The sequence below is a fragment of the Heterodontus francisci genome, chromosome 4, assembly GCF_036365525.1.
Source record: "Heterodontus francisci isolate sHetFra1 chromosome 4, sHetFra1.hap1, whole genome shotgun sequence".
In the NCBI taxonomy this organism is placed as follows: Eukaryota; Metazoa; Chordata; class Chondrichthyes; order Heterodontiformes; family Heterodontidae; genus Heterodontus; species Heterodontus francisci.
The window spans coordinates 169375219-169398853 of NC_090374.1; the positions used below are offsets into that span (position 1 = coordinate 169375219).

The 23635-nt window shown below is 43.4% G+C and overlaps 1 protein-coding gene across 4 annotated transcripts in view; it reads left to right on the plus strand.

The window, feature by feature from the left end:
• Positions 1-23635, plus strand: part of bnc2 (basonuclin zinc finger protein 2) — a 669216-nt gene that overhangs the window by 334381 nt on the left and 311200 nt on the right. The gene's annotated exons all lie outside the window — the stretch shown is intronic.

The window sequence follows — 23635 nt, forward strand, 5'->3', positions numbered from 1 at the left end:
ATACCACATGGACTGCAGTGGCTCAAGAAGGCAGGTCACTGCAACCTTCTCGCGGGCAATTAGGGATGGGCAATAAATGCTGGCCTCGCCAGTAATGGCCACATCCTGAAAATTAATTTTTTTTAAAATTATGATTCATCATTAAACTAGAGCATCACCTTTGGAACCATCTCATTCCAGTTCCAACTTGGATGTATTTGGACAATGCTGCTGCAAACTGGCAGTCAGTTCATCTCCCTCCATATTGTCCCTCCTTTTATCTCACCACAAGTTAACCTACTATCCCCCTCATGTGCCATCTTCCAACATTGTATTGCCAGCGAGATTAAAGGAATAGAATAATAATTTACTGTCTAAATATATGTTTGTGCAAATATTCTGTGTACACCTGCAAAGTCTGACATGTGCACGCGTGCAAGGCTCTCAGAGCTTCAATTTAAATTGTTAAATCAAAGGCATAGATGCTTTACTGGAGCCGATCAGCGGTGCAAAGGCAGCCTCGCCTGATGTACCTGCCAAATGTGACCCTGGCTCTCCACGTAAAGGCAGGGGTACGGAGCCTGACTCCCTGCTCCCACTGCCACGGGTGTTTCCAATGCTAGTTTTGTTCCTTTTTATTCTGACTTTCGGAATTTGAACAGATACTTTTTATTTGGCCGAACGCAGAATGTTCTCAGTGAAAAGCATCGTTCTTTGCGCTACCTGTGGCCAAGTCTCCAAGTCTGTGCATGTGTGCCTGAAATCATCAGCAGCTTGTATATCTTTTTGTTACAATTAACCTTGCTCTTTGTCCCTCTGGTCCCTTGTTAAGGTAGAAAGCCCAGTTCGATTGGAGTGTGCGCTGTATTAGTTTGTGTGATTTATTGACTGACTGACGAATAGCTGTAGGGTCTGACAGTGGGGTGTACCACCGCACTTTGTTCAGTCTTTCTCTCTCGCTCTCTGCTTGCTCCTTCGAGCAGGAGACAGCAGCAGCTGCTGCCGGGAGCAGATCAGTTGAGAGGTGCCTTGGCTTGCCTGAGAACATGTCAGACTTTACAGGTTTGTTGTTTTACACTGAGGGTGCAGCCATCGTCTAAAAGTATTGATTCTTTTCTTGTACAAAGACAGAACCTGTCAGCTCAGCAGCCTGACCTCAGTAGAGCTCAGACAACTATTCCCCATCCAGCCTGAAGGACAAACCCCACAGGAAAACTGCGTGCGAGATGTGCCGATGTCCATTTCACACAACACAGTGAGCCCAGCCTCAGCCCTCAGAGGAGGCCAGCAGTGTCTCTGTGCCATGTCCACAGAAATGACAAGGCTTCAGTTTTACAGGAATAACTCTCAGAATGAAAAACAATGCCTGAGATTTTTCAAACTTTTTTTTCCCTCTTTTATTTCTGGAATATGAAGAAATGAGTTATATTACACCTTTCACAAACTTAATGTCCCTAAGCACTTTACAGCCTATACTATTTGACGTGTAGTCACTGTTGTAATGTAGGAAATGTGGCAGCCAATTTGCACGCAGCAAGCTCCCACAAACAACAATTTGATAACTAGATAATCTGCTTCGGGTATTGGTTGAGGGACAAATGTTGGCCACAGGACTCAGGACCTGGGTTTAGCATTTCAGCCAAAAGACAGCACCTCCAGCAATGCAGCACTCCCTCAGTGCTGCATTGGAGCTTCTGCCTGGATTGTGTACTGAAATCTCTGTCGGGGGATTTGAACCCACATCTTTCTGTCTCGTGCTACCACCGAGCCACGGCTGACACCCTGTAAAGGAATTTGGGGGCAGGGAGAGGAATTCAGTCACCGCAAGTCTCTCTTTTTCATCATTGTCTTGCTAGGAGAGGAAACTAACAACTATGGATGTTGAAATCAAAGCGAAATGCTGGAAATACTCAGGTCTGACGAAAAACTGTGTACAGAGCTAGAGTTAACGTTTCAGGTTAATAACCTAGAATCATAGAATGGTTTCAGCACAGAAGGAGGCCATTCAGCTCATCATGTCTGTGCCTGCTCTGTACAAGAGCAGCTCGGCTAGTCCTACCACCCCCTCCATCCTTTTCCTGTAGCCCTGCTTCGGATTATCTTCAGATAATTATCCAGTTTTCTTTTGAATGCCTAGATTGTATCTGCCTCCACCACACCCTCTCAGCAGTGCTTTCCAGATCCTAACCACTCGCTGCGTAAAAATATTTTTCCCATGTCGCCATTGGTTCTTTTGCCAATCACCTTTAATCGGTGTTCTCTGTTCTTGACCTTTCCACCAATGGGAACAGTTTCTTTCTATTCCACTCTGTCCAGACCCCTCATGATTTTGAACACCTCTCTCAAATCTCCTCTCAACTTTCACTTCTTTAAGGAGAACAAACCCAGCTTCTCCAATCTATCCACGTAACTGAATTTCCTCATCCCTGGAACCATTCTCGTAAATCTTTTCTTCACCCTCTCTGAACCCTTCACACTGTCCCTTAGGTGTGGTGCCCAGAATTGGACACAATACTCCAGTTGAGGTTGAACCAGTGTTTTGTAAAGGTTCATCATAACATTCTTAATTTTGTACTCTATGCCTCTATTTATAAAGCCCAGGATCCTATATGCCTTATTAACTGCTTTCTCAACCTGCCCTGCCACCTTCAGTGATATGTGCACATATACCCCTGGGTCCCTCTGTCCCTGCACCCGCTTTAGAATTGTACCCTTTATTTTATATCGCATCTCCATGTTCTTCCTACCAAACTATATCATTTCTTACTTTTCTGTATTAAATTTCATCTGCCATACGCTCATTCCACCAGCCTATGTTCTCTTGAAGTTTATCACTATCCTCCATACAGTTCACAATACTTACACGTTTTATGTCATCTGCAAATTTTGAAATTGTGCCCTGTACACCCAAGTTTAGATCATTAATATAGATCAAGAAAAGCAGTGGGTCTAGCCCCTGAGAAACCCCACTGTATACCTTCCTCCAGCCTGAAAAACAACTGTTTTCCACTCCTCTCTGTTTCCTGTCACTCATCCACCTTTGTATCCAAGTTGCCACTGTCCCTTTTATTCTATGGACTTCAACTTTGCTGAAAAGCCTGTTATGTGGCACTTTATCAAATGCCTTTTGGAAGTCCACTTCAACTGCATTACCCTCCAATCCTCTGTTACCTCAAAAAACTCAATCAAGTTAGTTAAACACGATTTGCCCTTTACAAATCCGTGCTGGCTTTCCTATGGCCTTTCGCCAGAACTGGAATGATGAAAGGCCATCGACCAGACCTGCTGAGTATTTCCAGCAGTTTCTGTTCTTATTTCAGATTTCCAGCATCTACAGTATTTTGCTTTTGTATGAATGTTGGACCCCACCACCCCCCCCCCCCCCACCCCCGCCAGCCCCCAAGCTGGCCAGTCAACATCTGCAAAGTGAAAGGAAAGCTTAATCTTTCAGGTGAGGATTCGCCTCTGAAAAACAGTTTTGATGAACATTAACCTGTCTTTTCTCTTTTCAGATGCTGTTGGATGTGCTGTTTCTTTTTGTACCTCACCATTTTTCACCTTTTTCCAAACTTCGGCACCCTGTACTCTCTGTGCAATTCCCAGTTCCATGGAGTCAGTGTTTTCTGCACTAGGCAGAGGTCATACAAACAGAAAGATGTATTTCCTAAGGTGCAAAAATTAACCTTCACTCTCTATTCCCATAGCACACACCTGGGTCTACTAACAAGCCTGGAAATTTCACAGTGTGATATACTCAAAATACTCAACAACAATTACTTACATTTATATAGCATCTTTAACATTGTAAAACATTCCAAGGCACTTCACAGGAGCTTTATCAAACAAAATTTGGTCAGAGGTAGGTTTTGCAGAGCGTCTTAAGGAAAGAAAGAGAGGGGGAGAGGTTTAGGGAGGGAATTCTAGAGCTTGGGGCCGAGGCAACTAAAGGCACAGCCACCAATGGTGGAGCAATTTAAAATCGGGGATGTGCAGGAGGTCAGAATTAGAGGAGCACAGATACCTCTGAGGGTTGTGGGACTGGAGGTGATTACAGAGATGGGGAGTAGCGAGGCCATGGAGGGATTTGAAAACGAAGATTAGAATTTATAAAATTCGCATATTAGTAACTGAGAAAGAAGCAAGATCTTCATGGGGGGATAAACCTCATGTGAGCACATGGACTATGAGTGACACAAAGACATGAAAAATGAGTAATAGCAGTGCAGATTGTGAGGCGAAAGGAGACAAACTGTGGATCATCAGCACAAAGATTCTGAGACAAATGTAGATTTTTAGCTTGCTTGCCCAGGTATAAAACTGGTGATTATGGATCGACCTCCCGTTATAGAAACTGCCTGGTTTCCATGTCCATTGATTTCCAGTAGAAAATCTATGCCACAGTCTCCATTGAGTAACCTGTGTTGCAGGGGATTGTTCCCCAGTGCCTGACACCTCTTCACTAAACCGCCGAGAATCAGTTATCCGAATCCTCCACTGGATCTCTGATGGAGAAACAATTGTTTCTGCAAAGCTACCTACTTTTGGGACCCAAATCCCAGTTCACTGGCAGAGGTTAAATGAAGGCTGTTGCTATGTCAAAACTACAAAAGCTGAGTCTTCCCCCTGTGCCTGCCCCTCCCCCCACAACCCTGTTTGAAAATGGAAAATTTTGGAGTACAGTTCCATGAGATCTGCCAGTACATCAGCCAGATGACCATTCTTCATCTGTGAACCTGTCATTTTTATCTGGCTGTTCAACAATGAGAGGCGTCAATGCACGGCCCAGTCCTGTTTTCACCCATACAATTTTCAGCACAAGTCCCTGAAGCTACAGTCAGCAGAGGGCTGATTTTCCCCTTTATTCTAAGGGAATGTGTGCCATCGAATGCAGCAACAGCAGAACTTCAGATAGCTGCAAAAAAAATCTAATTAGAATTATCAAAACTTGCAGCACAGAAGGAGGCTCTTTGAAAGAGTTATCCAGTTAGTCCCACTCCCCTGTTCTTTCCCCATAGCTCTGCAATTTTTTCCTGTTCAAGTATTTATCTAATTTCCTTTTTGAATCTGCTTCCACCACCATTTCAGGCAGTGCATTCCAGATCAGAATGACTCGCTGCTTTAAACAAAAAACTCCTCATCTCTCCCTCTCGTTCTTTTGCCAATTACCTTACATCTGTGTCCTCTGGCTATTGACCCTCCTGCTACTGGAAACAATATCTCCTTATTTACTCGATCAAAACCCTTCATGATTTGAACACCTCGATTAAATCTCCCCTTAACCTTCTCTGCTCGAAGAAGAACAATCCCAGCTTCTGCTGTCTCCTCACCTAACTGAAGTCCTGGATTCCTTCAGCTTACTCTGGGGTGCAAATTCAGTTCCATGCTCTTCTTTTCCTTTCCTTGTATCTCATATCCTTTAAAAGCAAATGAAATGCTGCCCAATTCCTAAATGGCACAAGGTAATTCAACAATATCACTCGCATTTCCAGAGATTTATTTCATATTGATGCTGATGAACAGGATTTGATCTTTGATAAATTTCCAATGAAGTTCCTTGGCAGGCTTTGGAATAATGTATCATCTTAGACATGAACAAATAGTACATGAGTGTGTTCACAGCTTCCAGCCTTGGGACTGATCTTTTGCCTCATCATTGGAGGCTAAAGTAGTTTTTGGGAATAGGATAATCTACAGTCTTGGTGAGCTTGGCTTGGAGTTAGTAGAATTGCAGTTTGTTCATCTTGCTGTGCTTTAGCTACTTTGACACTATATATTTGTGATCACTCTGAAATGACAGTAGACTTCCCCCGACTTAAGTGTACTGTATGTATATCTGAACAACCTATTTCCCATGTTTCAAAGCATCCAGTTAGCACCCCTGTTTAATAAATATAGTAGGAACCTGTGTGCTGATGACTTTTGCACGTAGTTTGATTAATTCCTGGATTGAAAGAATGGCACTGGTGTTGGACAGAATTGATTCAATACTCCTCCCATCGAAAGGAATTCAAACAGAGAAGGCTACTGCCCCTGCTGTCGCTCCTCTTAGGAAGCGTTAGCCAAATACTGAAGGAACTTTTGTAGATTTCCTAGCTATGAGTAACACTACGAGGACGCGATTTCTTTGAGGCGTGAGATTTATAGCCAGTGGACAACAGACCCCATTTACTCAAACATCCCGAATGCTACTGTCAGGGGAATTGTGAATTTGAATTGGTATACTGCCCATCCACTACAGGAGCGGTCTGCGGAGCAGTACAGAATTATATTTGTTTAATATTTTTCCTCAATTAGGAGGGCACTAGCTGATAAAATACAACCACGAGGAACAGTTTTCTCCTGTGTTATGTACACCTAGGAAGTATTTGTTGTCCTCCTCCTGACAACCTGTGAAAACAGTGATCTACCTGTTTCAGTGTTTGTCTTGGCTGGGGAAGGATTGTGGTAATAGAGTTGTTGCTGATGGGGAGGTTTGTGCTGCAGCGCAAAGCTGATTCAAAGCTGTGGCAGGTCACTCGCTGTTTGTGCTTCTGGCTGTCTCATCCACACAAGTATCTCGCCAACACAACTATAGTTTGCCAATGGCATGGGAAGATCCCACACTCTTGCATTGCACCAATCCTTGTTATGTTCACAGTTCCTGAAATTTCCCAGGTGTGCAAATTGAAAGAGCAGGTCAGACCGAGTGTGCAAGAATGGCTCCTGGTCATGTGTGGAGCATTCTCTGAGCCCTGTGTCTTAATGCTTCTTCCTTCAATATAAATACATCCAACATGATTGTACTTTCATACTCCAGAGCAGAGGTCATAACACCAGCTTGCTTATACAACCCAGAAGCAATTAATAAACATATTAATCATCTGTTTTGTATGAATATGACCCATAGAAAGTGTTTGTATGAGAGAGAAAGAAAAGGGCAAGTTTAAATTAATTTTAAAGATAAATTCCACTTTTGATCAATTATTGGACCACCTTCCATTGTTAATTTAATCTTCCAGCTGTTGAATATTCCATGGATTTAGTTTTTATTGAATTATTTTGTGACTGTATTCTTCCTGCACTGATTCTAAGGTCTCTCAAAGATGGGCTGTAATTGTGCATTGCATGATATTTGGACATGAGCATTACTGAGTTCATGTAAAATTCATTCATTGGCTGTTTGGATTGGTAACCCACTGAAATAAATCATGGCCCCTAAATTGGGAAGTTACATCCACAGTGCTGAGGGGAGGTGGGAGGGAAATCAGCCAAGTGACCAATGTACTGCACTTGGTAATGATGAGACCACAGCAACTTGCCATTATATAGCACCTGTAGCAAAGTAAAATGTTCCATGTCGCTTCACAGGAGCGTTATCAGACAAAAATTTCACTTCGAGCTGGATATGTTAGGACAGGTGAGAGGAGAGAGAGCTGGAGAGGTTTAGGGAGGGAATTCCAGAGCTTAGGCTCTAGGCAGCTGAAGGCATAGCCACCAATGGTAGAGCAATTAAAGTTGGGATGATCAAGAGGCCAGAATTAGAGAAGTTTAGATATCTCAGAGGGTTGTGGGGTTGGAGGAGTTTACAGAGATAGCATTTGAAAACAAGAATGAGAATTTTAAAATTTGAGGTGCTGCCAGACTGAGACAACGTAGGTCAGCGAGCACAGGGATGAAGGGTGAACGGGACTTTGGTCGATGTAACTTCTGACCTTCCTACTCTTTATGGTCCAATACTACAACAGGAGTGTACTTGAACATTATCGGAGGGCCTCAGCATGGTTAACAGTAATCATGGACAATGCTGAGAGTTCACATTGTGGGCACTTCACGAATTGTTGCCAGTACTGAAAATGATCCTGCTCACCTCTGACTAACTGAGCAGTTGACACAAAGCTGGTGCCCCCAGATTGGGTTCTCTGGAGAGGTTTTGAATTCTGACACTGTTTCTGCAGTAGATCTGGGTTAACTATGTGACCGAGAGGTTCATGTCGCAGAGGCAGAGAATAAATATTCATGACCAGATACCCCAGTTTCTTTATTCAGGGTTGGTGGAGGTAGATTGAGAGAGGGGTATTGCACCTTGTTATGGCAAACACAGTGAAAGGGTAACACTTGCAATATATATTGTAAACAAGCAATAATCTCACTATTTCAGGAGTCTCATTCCATGTAGCTACAAATGGAAGCAAATTACTCAGCTGTAACTTGATGATTTAACAGTTACCCTGGGTTCAATTTTCACTCCCTTCACCTGTGGTGTGAATGGAGTGGGTAATGGCCAAGAAATAGGGTCCATTGCCTCACCCCCTCCTCCATTAACCTTGGCCATGGGCACACTGCTGTTTGGGAAGGGGCCTAATGCCTGGTGTCCAAAGCACTATCTGTTTCAGGAATCAATCCATTTTTAATATGGAAATCAGGGTCCCGTGATGTAAATAGAGAATCCGATTGCCATTTAAAAAAGACTTCCATTAGAGAGGCAGAGAAGATTCACAAGAATGTTTCCAGAGATGAGGAACTTCTGTTATGTGGATAGGTTGGAGAAGCTGGGGCTGTTCTCCTCCTTGGGGAAGAGATTAAGAGGAGATTTGATAGAGGTGTTCAAAATCATGAAGGGTCTGGGCAGAGTTGAGAGGGAGAAACTGCGGAAAGATCGAGAACCAGAGGACACTGTTTTAGGGTGATTGGCAAAAGAACCTACGGTAACATGAGGAAAAATGTTTTTATGCAGCGAGTGATTAGGATCTGGAATGCACTGTGTGAGAGTGTGGTGGAGGCAGATCCAATCATGGCTTTCAAAAGAGAATTGGATAATTATCTGAAGAGAAAAAATTTGCAGGGCTACAGGGAAAGGGCGAGGGAGTGCAACCAAATGAGTTGCTCTTGCAGAGAGCCAGCGTGGACACGACAGGCCAAATGGCTTCCTTCTGAGCTGTAACCATTCTATGATTTATATGCTGTCTTTCTGTCTTTCTTGAATACTGGACGTGTCTAAGTGTTTACAGCCAATGAAGTGTAGTCACTGTTGTAATATAGAAAACGCAGCTGATATATGTGCATAACAAGCTCCCCACGAACATCAATGTCATAATGACTGGCTGTTTTATTGCTGTTGGTTGAGGGATAAACATTGGCCAGGGCACCGGGGAGCACTCCTCTGTTCTTTAAAATAGTGTCATGAGATCTTTTTCATTCACCTCAAAGGGCAGACGGGACCTCCGGTGAATGTCTCATCTGAAAGACAGTACTTGTGATAGTGCGGCGCTCCCTCAGTACTAACCCTCCGACCATGTGGCGCTCTCTCAGGACTGACCCTCCGACCATGCGGCGCTCCCTCAGGACTGACCCTCCGATCGTGTGGCGCTCCCTCAGGACTGACCCTCTGACAGTGCGGCGCTCCCTCAGGACTGCCCCTCCGACCATGCGGCGCTCCCTCAGGACTGCCCCTCCGACAGTGCGGTGCTCCCTCAGGACTGCCCCTCCGACAGTGCGGCGCTCCCTCAGGACTGATCCTCCGACCGTGTGGCGCTCCCTCTAGTTCTGCACTTTGGTACTGCACTCCACAATCATGTCCCTCTTTCCAGGCCGCTCCCACCTTGCTGGTGATCTCCTGGCCCAATCCTCAGGCCTGTTTTTCTCCTTGCAGCTCACCTGCCAGATTAATATTTCAATTCCAAAGTGTATGGTGCCAGTTTGTGGAAACCGCTAAACAGTTAAAAGGTTACTGGCAAGATGCAACTACCTGCATGATTGGGGTGTTTGCTTTGCTGATTTGATTGATTCCATTGATTTGATCAATAATGTTTTACATCTCTGGTCAGGTGAAATCTCTAGGGACCTTCTCCGTTCCTGCTCTGTCCCCCTCTCAGTGCAATTCGTGCAAGTTAATTTTAAAAGCAATTAAACAACAAGAAAAATAATTGATTCTTGTCAGAGGGGCGTCAGCCAAAAGATGGCAACTGCTTGCTTAACCACCCTGGATTTAGAACAAGATCAGGCACAAATACTTTCCCCTCTGAGAGTGCATGCTCTGCAGATCTTGCTGATTGAATGGGAATCTTTGAGGGAATGGGTGCTGCTTCAACATGACGTACTCCAAAGTGTACCCTTTTGTTTTGCCCAATGAACCCCTAGTGATCCAAGTGTATTCATTGAATCACTTTCTCAGGTTACAAACATGACCAAGGTATTTATCAGCATGTTATAATTCTTAGTGAATTGAAGGAACAGCAAAATTAAAGCGTATTACCAGGGATTAAAAGAAGAAAATGAGCAATGGTGAAGATTTGCAAGGGTAACGTAGATATTAAAACTGATGGGCAACGATTAGTGAGCGTAAAGTGGGTCGAGCTGGCGTTCAAACATTGGGGTGGAAATGCTAAGTACATGTGGAAATGGAACAAGATTAGAATTGTTAATAATTTGTGTACCCACAGTAACTGGTTCACATCTTCTCCCAGTTGGTTCCATGTCCAAAGAGCCCAATTATCCTTGGTAACACTGTAACAAGTCTAAATAAATATTATTTCTTAATGCCAGAGGGATATTCACATTGCCTGTCTTCATTATAAGCTACCTAAGGAACTAAAACCTGCTGAAAACAGCAGTATTCCCTCTCCGTCTCTGCTCATTGAGCAGTGCTACGCAAACCCTATTTACACTTGCCCAACTGGAGAATGTTAAAACACTCGGGCTGTTTGTCATTGGCTGAAGCCAGGGTTAAAAGAGGGGTAACGGACTTGCCAACGCGGGTGGAATAACCTTACCGCCACAAGATGGCAAACCTCCCCATCACCGCCATTTTGAACGGAGCTTTCCTTTGGACGTTCCGGTGCACTGCCTGCTTCAGGCAATAAACGGCTTAGTTATGCAAATTGGGGTTGTCAGATGCTGTTAGAATTCTGATTTGCAATTTTAAGGGCCACTTGCTCCACCCATGTGTCCGATATTGAGTGGTTTGAATGTTGGACCTGAAAAAGGTTCTCCAGTGAGATCCTCCAAGGGCTCCCTGGAACTTCCTCCACTTTATATTTTAGTGAAGCCAGTAGGAGCGAGAGCAGGTAGTGCCTGACCTTCGATTCATGCCCCTGCCAACCCCTATCCACCACCTGTAGATCAGAGCACCATATTCCCCCTCTGGCGCAGGAACCAACTGGAACTCCTTGGGCTCAAATCCAGCAAGTTGCAAATGCCACTTGACACTTAATGTTCGTTGGTTCAATTTAAATGGCACCCCTCCACCTCCCCATCACAACCACCCAAAATGTCTTCAGCCTCTTGTGCCCTGACGGGGTGGGGGCGGGGAGCAATTGGTGTGTTTCCTCACCAGTCAACTGGCCAGATGTTCAAATCAACCCAAGTGTGTTTAAATGTACCAACACCAGCTCTAGGGTATATTTAATGATTCAAGCTATCTGAATATTTCAGCCGTAATAGAAAAAGAATGATTTGTTTCCTGAGTCTGGTACTTGTCAGTGGAATTGCTAAAGCAATGAAGAACTTGCATTTCTGTGGTGCTTTTCACTATCTCAGGATGTCCCAGAGTGCTCTGCAGTCAGTGAATTACCTTTGAAGTGTAGTCACTGTTGTAATGTAGGAAACGCAGCAGCCAATTTGTGCATATTGTCCCTCGATGGCCGAAATGTCATTGGAAGAGGAACAAGTTAAATCTTGAATTAGTGAAAGGCGTTCACTTGCTGCGAAGGGTGAAGCTGCTACAGTACAGAACAGGTGAAAGAAAGAGGGACTGCAGACAGTCCCAAACACAACCTCTGGGTACAGGTGCAGGGAAAAGTCACACCTGCCACTCCAACAGGGGCTTATACGCAATATGCTCCATGTTCTGCCATCTGATACTGGGAATGTGGAAGGGCAGAAGTCAGTATATCCAGATGTCCTACAACAGTGTAGCCTTGGACATAGTTTCCTTCATTTGCTAATGTGAGCAAAATATACCTGGCGTGAGTGTAAAAAGGTCTCCACACTTTATTCTTCTACTCACTTGCTGCTAAAGTTACTGAACAGAGGGAAATGTACATGAGCATTAGAAAATTATCTCCAGAAATCAGCATCTTGCAGGTACTGAGCGCAACTCGTGCCAATAAGCAGCAGCTTGGCTCCACCATTTACTGTTTTTTGAAACATGGATCTAGGCTGGGTCATTCCTTCAGACCGGTTAACACTTTCTAAACAGCGTGTATGATTTTCAACTTGCTCCCTGGGTGTGAAACTGGCATTTCAGAGTGACTGCCCTTTTATTGAAAGCCCCTGGTTTCCGTTTCCATCGCCCGGTGTCGAGAATAGGCTGTCGATTCACAATTCCGGTATCGAGAACAGGTGGCAAGATGAAAATCAAACCCAGTACCATTGTATCATGTTTAAAGAAAGTATGAGATTATGGTAGTCCAGCAACAACAATTTTCATCTGTATAGAGACTTTAACATAATAAAACATCCCAAGGTGCTTCACAGGAGTGCTATCAAACTAAAATTTGACACTAAACCAGGTAAAATGATATTAGGACAGGTGAGAGGTAGCTTTTATGGAGTGTCTTAAAGGAAAGAGAGAGGGATAGAGAGGCGGAGAGGTTTAGGAAGAGAATTCAAGAGAGCTAGGAGCCTCGGCAGCAGAAGGCACGGCCACCAATGATGGAGCAATGGAAGTTGGGGATGCACAAGAGGTCAATTATCTTGGAGGGTTGTAGGACTGGAAGAGGTTACAGAGGTAGGGAGGGGATGAAACCATGGAGGGATTTAAAAACAAGGATGAAGAGTTTTAAAATTGAGGCCTTGCTGGACCAGAAGCCAGTGCAGGTCAATGAGCATGGGGGTGATGGGTGAATGGGACTTGGTGTGAGTTATGACAGCAGAGTTTTGGATGAGCTCAAGTCTACAAAGGGTGGAAGTTGAGGGGCGGCCAGGAGTGTGTTGGAATAGTCGAGTCTGGAGGTGACAATGGGAAGGATGAGGGTTTCAGCAGCAGATGGGTTAAGGCAGCAGTAGAGACGGGTGATATTACAGAGGTATAAATAGTTCTGTATTGTGTTGTGAGAATACGGATATGGGCACATTCCATATTTTGTTTTGTGCCTGTTCATTTCCGAGATGGCTTCCCTTGTGTTCTGTTAGGTGTTAGTGGTAACACCATCCCCCAGGAATGTGCTAATGAACTCCAGGAAAAAGAACAATGCTAACTAACTACACTAAACCTTCACTTACTGGGCTGCACAGCGTAAACACATTCCGGGAGGTGTTTAAACTCAACCTGTACAATATCATACCACTGATTGCTGCTATTTCTTTCACTTGAACGCGCAAAAGCTGTTCAAGGTACTTGAAAGAGAATAGTGAACGTGGGTCCAACACTTTTATGCCTCTTATAATCCACACACCCTCTGCTTCTTTGGAAAAAAAAGTCTGATGGAACTTTCCTGCTAAATGTTTGGGAGGTAAAAACACCCAGCTTTTCAAAGAACTAAGTAAGGAGATTCGATTGGTTTGTAATATGTTTTCAATGGCTGTAGCACAGGGAGAAAAAGAGGATATATGCTGTTTAAAAGAAACCTTTGAGTTGTAAATGCTTTTCTGTAAGATGTATAAGATATTAGCCTTGGAATTCCCCAGACTTTGTAAAAACAAGATGGCTGTGTGTGTGCAGCAGTCAAGGGACAAGTGGCGAGACAAGCAGAGAGACAAAAGAGCCCCTGAGAAGGCAGCTGCAAGTTTTTCTGCTTGTGGTTTGTAGTACAGCTGGTTTCAAATGTGTCAGCCTTGTTCTGCCGAGTTTGCCACAGTTCAATTGCCAGAATGTGAATGTCACAGCTGGTAATACTTACTGTATCTGCTGTAAAGTATGTGATTCATTAGCTGGAACCTTCTGGATTTTGTGCCAAACTAGTCGTGTTTTCATTAGGATGTGGTAAAATCAGGGTAGGGGGTGAAACATGTCCTGAAATCTGTAACTGTTTAATTCTGTACCACAATCAAGTTTTTTTTTAATAAAAATTGAAGCCTGCATAAATATTAGAGTTACTGTTCCTTGGATGCGACATAATTTTGCCGAGTTCTTTGTGTGAGTTTTGTAATATGTCTTAAGAGTGAAAATACAGATTCTTTACTCAGAGTGCTGAGAATGTGGAACTCGTTACCACATGGAGTGGTGGAGATGAATAACACAGATGCATTTAAAGGGAAGCTGGATAAACACATGATGGAGAAAGGGAAAGCAGGATATGCTGATAGGCTATGTAGAGTAGAGTGGGAGGAGACTCGTGGACCATAAGTGCCAGCATACATCAGTTGGACTGTATCAGGTACTGTGGGTCATCAGCAGCAGCAGAATTGTATTCCATCACAATCTGTAACCTCGTGGCCCACCATATCCCCCACTCTACCATTACCACCAAGCCAGCGGATCTGCCCTGGTTCAATGAAGAGTGTAGGAGAGCAGGTCAGGAGTAGCACCAGACATACCTAAAAATGAGGTGCCAACCTGTTGAAGCTACAACATAAGACTACGTGCATGCTAAACAGCAGAAGCAGCATGCAATAGACAAAGCTAAGTGATCCCACAGTTAATGGATCAGATCAAAACTCTGCAGTCCTGCCACATCCAGCCGTGAATGGTGGTGGGCAATTAAAAAAACTAACATCCCCATCCTCAACGATGATGGAGCTCAGTGCAAAAGACAAGGCTGAACCATTTGCAAGCATCTTCAGTCAGATATACCAAGTGGATGTTCTATCTTGGCCTCCTCCTGAGGTCCTCACCATCATAGATGCCAGTCTTCAATCAATTCGATTCACTCCACATGATATCAAGAAACAGTTGAGTACACTCGATACAGCAAAGGCTATGGGCCCCAACAACATCCTGTAATGCTGAAGACGTGTGCTCCAGAATGAGCTGTGCCCCTAGCCAAGCTGTTCCAGTACAGCTACAACATTGGCATCTACCTGACGATGTGGAAATCCAATCTGGTCAATTACCGCCCCATAGCCTGCTTTTGATCATCAGCGAAGTGGTGGAAGGTGTCATCAACAGTGCTCTCAAGCAGCACTTACTCAGCTGCTCACTGATACTCAGCTGGGCTTCATCAGGGCCCCTCAGCTCCAGACCTCATTACGACCTTGGTCCAAACATGGAAAAAGAGCTGAATTCCGGAGGTGAGGTGAGAGTGACAGAACTTCACGTCAAGGCAGCATTTCAGCTCAGTCCCAGGACATCACTGCAGGAGTTCCTCAGGCAAGTGTCCTGGCCCCAACCATCTTCAGTTGCTTCATCAATGACCTTCCCTCCATCATAAGGTCAGAAGTGGGGATGTTCACTGATGATTGCACAATGTTCAGTACCATTCACGACTCCTCAGATACTGAAGCAGACTGTGTCAAGATGCAGCAAGACGTGGACAACAGCCAGGCTTAGGCTAATTAGTGGCAAGTAACATTTGTGCCACACAAGTGCCAGGCAATGGCCATCTCAAACTGGAAAGAATCTAACCATCTCCCCTTGATGTTCAACAACCTCATCGCTGAATCCCTCACAATCAACATTCCGGGGGTTACCATTGACCAGAAATTGAACTGGAGCAGCCACATAAATGCTGTGGCTACAAGAGCAGATCAGAGGCTGGGAATTCTGCGCTGAGTAACCTTCTGACTCTCCAAAGCCTGTCCACTGTCTACAAGGCACAAGTCAGGAGTGTGATGGAATACTCTCCACTTACCAGGATGAGTGCAGCTCCAGCAACACTCAGGAAGATCTGCACCATCCAGGACAAAGCTGCCCGCTTGATTGGCACCCCATTCACGACCTTAAACAAACATTCACTCCCTCCGCCACCGACACACAGTGTCTCAAAGACTTCTTCAACAGCACCTACCAAACCTGCAACTGCCACCACCTAGAAGAACAAGGACAGCAGATATATGGGAACACCACCACCTCTAAGTCACACACCATCCCCATTTGGGACATAAGTCACTGTGCCTTTATTGTTGCTATAAGTAAGGGCACACCTCCTGCATTAGTCCTTCTATCCCTGGAGAATGTGGGAATATTGCAGAATATTCCAATTAAATGCAGAAGGAAAGAGTTGTTTGGGACAACACTCACTTGGTGATCTGGACTCGACCAGTTCTCATAAACAATGGACTTGATGCCACTGCTGAATTAATCAACTCACTAAATCTTCATGATTTTCCGTTATACAATTTGATGTTTCCTCTGCTGAAATGCTCAATGTGTACATAAACATTCATGCTGTCATGTGTCTCTCAGTCTCTCTCTCCCTGTTGAAGATGCTCCTTAAAACCTCCCTCTTTGACCAAGCTTTTGGTCACTACTCTGAATTTCTGTTTATGCTGCTTTGTGTCAAATGTTTACCTAATAATGTTCCTGTGAAGTGCCTTCAAATATTTTACTGCATTAAAAGTGCTACATAAATGCAAAAGCAAAATACTGCAGATACTGGAAATCTGAGATTAAAAACAGAAAATGCTGGAAACGGTTTAGTCTGTACAGCATTCGTGGAGATGAAAGTGGTAACGGGGGTAATTTTGCCAGGCTTTGCAGGCCGGCGGGTGGTGGTGAAGGAGCAAGAAAAGTCAGAAAAAGTGACGTCCGACAGGAATGCCAACGTAATTCCACCACCTCCAGCTTTTCCCGGAGGCAGTTTCTGTGTGCTGACGGCAACCCGCCCAGCAGTGGCGGGAAGCCAATTGAGCCGTTCATGAATCAATCAACAAACATTTTCCAAGGGCAATGGAATTTTACTGGTGGTGCCTGGGACCCCTGCAGTGTCTGCTGCTCATGAACTCACAGGAGGCAAGTGCACAGCAGGAGGGCAGAGCATCATGAAAATAAGATGCAATCTTCATGTTAAAGATGCAAATCAGCAGAGGCTTGCCATTACAGAATTATCTCCTGGAGACGGATGCCACGGGATAGTGCTGGTGAAGAGGTCGTGGCCATTTTCTCCAGTTGTTTCATGCCTCCATTTCGTCCCCCTCTCCCTCGTCCCATTCACTTTCGCAGCACTCTCACTGCAGACACAGTGAAGGTGCTGGCTGTCCTTGCAATCATAAAGACATAGGAGCAGGTGTAGACTATACGGCCCCTTGAACTTGCTCCATATTGCGCTGAATTGCCCACCCGTCTCCTCAACTATCCCTCCCTCTGATTGCACAGCGATCCTGGAGGTGCCCTCTTAATTGGATGCCTCCCAGGCGATTGTACCAGCAGTCCACTGCTGTGGAAATCTGATTTGCGACACAAAATGGTCCCGCTGTTCAGAAAAAAAACCTGATGTGGGAAAATTCAATATGACATTTCAGGTCGATGACCTTTTGTCAGAATAGCAAGTTATTGGATATCAGAAATGCAAGTTGTTGTTGATGTTGCCTAATACTATCTCTATCACATACATGTATAAACACATAGGTAGGCCTGTTACAATTTAGTATTCTAGCAATGATGTGAAATTACATTTGCAGAAGAACTACAATATTACAACAAGCACAATATTTACACATGACTCAACCTTGAGGGGAGGAGACTGTGTATTTTCTAAAGCACAGGGATGTAGAGACTGCATACAATGCTGAGGAAGGTTTCATTCCTAAAAGGTCTGTCTTGTTCTCTCCACAGGTATAGCTTGATCTCCTGAATGTCTCCTGTCGTTTCTGTTTTTATTGATGTAGAGATTAGTCTGGTGTGGTGCATTAACACACTTTAAGTCCTTGGGTTTCAATCCAGTCTTGACTAATAGGAGGAAATGAGCTCGGGTAGTGCTGACTTATTGACTGGAGTGAGAAGGTCCAAACTCAAAGCTTTGTACAGTTCAGTACTAACGGCACTCAGAGAGGCAAAAGGATCAGCTGATTTGGGATATGGAAAAATTCACTCTGGGCTCATTAAGAGGAGGGCAGTGCTATTCTGAGGTATTGATTGAAATTTGGATTAAGGAACGTTGAAGAACATCTGGGTTAAGGGTCGGGGAAAGTTTGGATTAAGTATTTTGGGGAAGATTTCACTTGAGTTAAATATCTCTGCCCAGGCTGCTCTTCTGAGTATTCGAGACCTTATTCGAGAGCAGCACCTGTGGAAAAATACTGAGCCCACTGTATAAATCAGTGAATTAACATACACTGATTTCCCAGATAACTCCACCATTGTTAATCCAACGTTCTTAGTCAGTCAATTCTCCAATTCAATAATTCAGCCAATGAGGTTATCAGCATCAACTGTGTAAACAAAACAGAAATCAACAGGCAAACAGGAATAATCAAATCAAAATTTAAGTGTCCAATCTGTGTAACTGCTTGTTATAAAGGGATGCTGATGGTGAGATACTAACTCTTTAAAATTCATTTACTGACATAAAGCTGCCTGCACAGAATCTTTTTATGGAGGGGGTTTAACACTCTAAATTGCACATTGTATTGTCGCTAATGTCACAATATTAATGAAATTTGAGCATTTGAATGTAAATTCTTTGGATGTTCCGAAGTTGTTGTTTGTGACTGTTAGAAGAACGTTCGTATAAATACTGGGAACTATGACATGCCAGAAGCCTGGTATTCTTGGAATTGTTTTTCAAGTGCTGTATTGGAAATGCCAACATGTAGACTTTGGAGCAGAGTTTCCGTTGATATAAGGAAAGTTCTCCTGGATTACAATGATAATGACAATAAATTGACAGTCTGACGATTGGTGGATTCTATTTCTGTGAACCTTGCACTGTTAGATTGTAACTGATTATGAAGCTGCAATATAAATACGCCACAGTAATAATTTGCATTTACACTGCTTCCTGCTGCCTGGAAGAGGATCCTGGAGAGATTTACAAGAGGAACAGAGAGCCTTCAATCAAGGGATGGGAAAGATTAAGGGGAGGGAACTAAATGCAAGATCATAGAGAGTTTATTAGGAGACATTTGATCAAAGATGGAGGTAGCAAGATGAAGTGGAATATTTATCTTCTACATTCTTGTAGTTTCAAATTTCAAAGTACTATATTTTTCAAGGCTGCAAAATATGGCTCCTAATTGACCTTTCTCTCTGCTAGTGGGAGTGCAACCTTTGTTGCCACTTTACAGATGTTGGCATCATTACTTTAAACTAGTCAGTCTCCTGTGATGTTGTACACAATAAGTCCAAGAATATAGTCTCTCACATTTCTCTTCCCAGTGCTGCCTGTTTCTCTTTATCTTTCCTCCTACTTCTGATTTTGTCTGCTGAGCTCTTTTTGCTCTTCTCCTGCTCTCTCTGGTCACGGAGGAGTCTGGGATGTTGGCTGATAGATATGATGTTGAGTACAGCAATGCCTGGAGAACAGCCATCTCACGGACACCAGTCCTTTGATGTTGGTGGGGAGGACCTTGCAGGGTCGAATAGCTTGAGATTGGCCAAGTCTTGTCCTGATCTGATGCTTTATCACTGCAGATGGGACCACCTGATATTTATCATATTGCAGCAATTGTTTTATAACTGAATTGTTTGTCAAGGCACATCAGACTGGCATTAAAAATCAACCACATATTGTGGAACCAGAGTCATGTCTAAGTCAATCAATCGCAGGGTACTTAGGACATTAGTTGGTATTTTTACAGCAATCTGGTAGCTTAATGATCATTTGTCCTGGTGCCAACCCATAAACTACCAGATTTATCGAATTCAATTTCACTAGTTGCCTTAGTGGAATTTGAATTCACACCTCTGAGCTACAACAGGAATGTAATCATTAAACTGTCATTTTTTTTCCATTTTTTTAGTCTCTCAGGCAACATAAATTTTTACCTGAAAAAAACTTTGGAAATTTGTCCTCCAGCTTTTATTCGGAATAATTATGAATAAAAAAGAGCAGAATTTGCTAGAAGCTGAAGGAAAATATTCCACCACTGCAGTTGCCTGATGCATCCTGGGAAACTATGTACACTGCACATGCTCAGATTCCACAATTAAACTTAAGTTCTGGGCAAAAATATCATGATAAAGCTCGTGCTTATAAGAAAGAGTGAGAACTTAAAGTTAAAAACTCTAATGATGACATTAAAGGACACAAAAGACAATAAGTAGATACATTTTGAAATCTTTTAGTTTAAACACTTATTTTGAACAATTAGAAATTTCAGTTACGCAGGAGAAAAGGCAATATATAAGTTTCAATGATAAATCTGCTCCCTTGTCACCTGGTGGCCAGAGTCTGTAATAACATGCAGACTCAAATCATGGCCTGAAGCTTTGGAATTCCCTTCCTAAACCTCTCTGCCTCTCTACCTCTCTCTCCTCCGCTTACGACACTCAGAAAAACCTACCTTTTGCAAAGCTTTTGGTCGCCTGTCCGAATTGCGCAAATATGGGAGGCAGGTCAGAAGATTGGACAGAATATAAAAAAAAGCAAAGAATGACTAAAAGATTGAAAAGGAAGGTAAAATTAGAGTATAAGAGAAAGCTAGCTAGAAATATAAAGACAGATAGTAAGAGTTTCTATAGATATTTAAAAAAGAAAAGAGTTAACAAAGTGAGCATTGGTCCAATAGAAAGTGAGTCTGGGGAATTAATAATGGATAATAAGGAGATGGCAGATGAATTGAACAGATATTTTGCATTGGCCTTCACTATTGAGGATACAAGTAACATCCCAGTATTAGCTGTAAGTCAGGAAATGGAAGGGAAGGAGGAACTCAAGAAAATTACAGTCACCAGGGAAGTGGTACTGAAAAAATTGTTGGAACAGTGGGTTGACAAGTCCTTGGGTCCTGATGGACTTCATCCTAGGGTCTTAAAATAAGTGGCTAGTGAGATAGTTAGTTTTAATTTTCCAAATTTCCCTAGATTCGGGGAAGGTTCTGTTAGATTGGAAAATAGCGAATGTAACTCCTTTATTCAAAAAGGGAGGGAGACAGAAAGCAGGAACTACAGGCCAGTTAGCTTAACAACTGTCTTAGGGAAAATGTTAGAATCTATTATTAAGGATGGTATAGCAAGGCATTTAGAAAAATTCAAGGTAATCAGGCTGAGTCAGCATGATTTGGGAAAGGGAAATCATGTTTAATCAAATTGTTGGAGTTCTTTGAGGGAGTTACATGTGCTGTGGATAAATGGGAACTGGTGGATGTATTGTACTTAGATTTCCAGAAGGCATTTGATAAGGTGCCACATCAAAGGTTATTGCAGAAAATAAAAGCTCATGGTGTAGGGGGTAACATATTGGTATGGATAGAAGATTGGCTAGCTAACAGGAAACAATAGGCATAAATGGGTCATTTTCTGGTTAGCAAGATGCAACGAGTGGTGTGCCACAGGGATCTCTGCTGGGGCCTCAACTTTTTACAATTTAGATAAATGACTTAGATGGAGGGACCAAAGTTATGGTTGCGAAATTTGCTGATGACACAAAGATAGGTAGGAAAGTAGCTTGTGAAGAGGACATAAGGAGGCTACAAAGGGATATAGATAGATTAAGTGAGTGGGCAAAGACCTAGCAAATGGAGTATAATGTGGGAAAGTGGGAAATTGTCCACTTTGGCAGGAAGAATCAAAAAGAAGCATTTATCTAAATGGTGAGAGTTTGCAGAGCTCTGAGATGCAGAGGGATCTGGGTGTCCTAGTGCATGAATCGCAAAAGGTTAGTATGCAGGTACAGCACGTAATTAGGAAAACTAATAGAATGAAATTGTTTATTGTGAGGGGAATTGAATACAAAAGTAGGGAGGTTATGCTTCAGCTATACAGGGCATTGGTGAGACCACATCTGGAGTACTGTGTACAGTACTGGTCTCCTTATTTAAGGAAGGATGTAAATGTGTTGGAGACAGTACACAGAAGGTTTACTAGACTAATACCTGGAATGGGTGGCCTGTCTTACAAGGAAAGATTGGACAGGGTAGGCTTGTATCCACTGGAATTTTGAAACATATAAGATCCTTAGGGGCCTTGACAAGGTGGATGTGGAAAGGATGTTTCCCCTCGTGGGAGAATCCAGAACTAGGAGTCACTGTTTAAAAATAAGGGGTCACGCATTTAAGACAGAGATGAGGAGAAATCTTTTCTCTCAGAGGGTCATGAGTCTTTGCTTCCACCGCCTTTTGAAGAAGAGAATTCCAAAGTCTTTGAATATTTTTAAGGCAGAGGTAGATAGATTCTTGATGAGCATGGGGGTGGAAGGTTATCGGGGGTAGGTGGAAATGTGGAGTAATCAGTTCAGCCATGAACTTATTGAATGGCGGAGCAGGTTTGAAGGGCCGAGTGTCCTACTCCAGCTCCTAATTCGTATGTTCGTATGTATGTGCGTATGAATATCTCCTTATGTGGCTCAGTGTCAAATTTTGTCTAATAACACTCCTGTGAAGTGGCTTGGGATGTTTTATTATGTTAAAGGTGCTATAGAAATACAAGTTATTGTTGCTTCTACCATGAGCTTCCTGCTAGCCTGCCACAGAAGGCATTGGCAGTAGTTCAGACATGACAGTAATTCCACAATACTCTCACGCTGCCATAAAGATGATTAATTGATTCACAACACAAGCCATGATTTAGGACATATTTTCTAAAAATAAGGCCCTTGAAGCAGTGCTACTATGGTATAGAATAGTCAGGCCTTGGTCCAAACATGAACAAAGGAGCTGAAGAGATGAGGTGAGAGTGACAGCCCTTGACATTAAGGCAGTATTTGAGTGTGGTATCAAAAAGCCCGAGCAACATTTAAGTCATTGGGAATTGGAGGGGGAAGTCTCTCCAATGAGCACATAGCGCAAAGTCATACCTAGCACAAAGGAAGATGGTTGTGGTAGTTGGAGGCAAATCTTATTAGCCTCAGGACATCATTGCAGGAGTTCATCAGGACAGTCTCCCCGGCCTAACCATCTTCAGCTGCTTCATCATTCACCTTATCTCCATCATAAGGTTCATTGATAATTGGACAGGGTTCAATTTCATTTGCATCTCTACACATAATTAAGCAGATCATGCCTTCAAGCAGCAAGACCTGGACAATATTCAGCCTTAGGTTGATAAGTGGCAAGAACAGTCACACTGTACAAATGCCAGGAAATGAGCATCTCCAACAAGAGAGAATCTAACCATTCCCCCTTGACATTCAATGGCATTACCATCGCTGAATCCCCACCATCAACATCTTGGGGACATTATTGACCAAAAATGTAACTGGACCAGTCACATAAATACTGTAGCTACAAGAGAAGGTCAGAGGCTGGCAATTCCGTTGTGAATAACCCACCTCCTGACTCCCCAAAGTCTGTCCACATCTACAAAGAACAAGTCAGGAGTGTGATAGAATACTCTTCACTTGCCTGGATGAGTGCAGCTCCAACAACCCTCAAGAAGCTCGTAACCATTCAGGATAAAGCAGGCCATTTGATTGGCACACCATCCACCACCTTAAACATTCACTCCCTCCACTCCCGATGCACAGTGGCAGCCGTGTGTACCACATACAAGATGCACTCCAGCGACTCACCAAGGCTCCTTCGACAGCTCCTTCCAAACCTGTGACCTTTACCACCTAAAAGGACAAGGGCAGCAGATGCATAGGAACACCACCACCTGCAAGTTCCCCGACAAAATACCCACCATCCTGACTTGGAACTATACCGCTGTTCCTTCACTATCACTGGGTCAAAAACCTGGAACTCCCTTCCTAACAGCACTGTG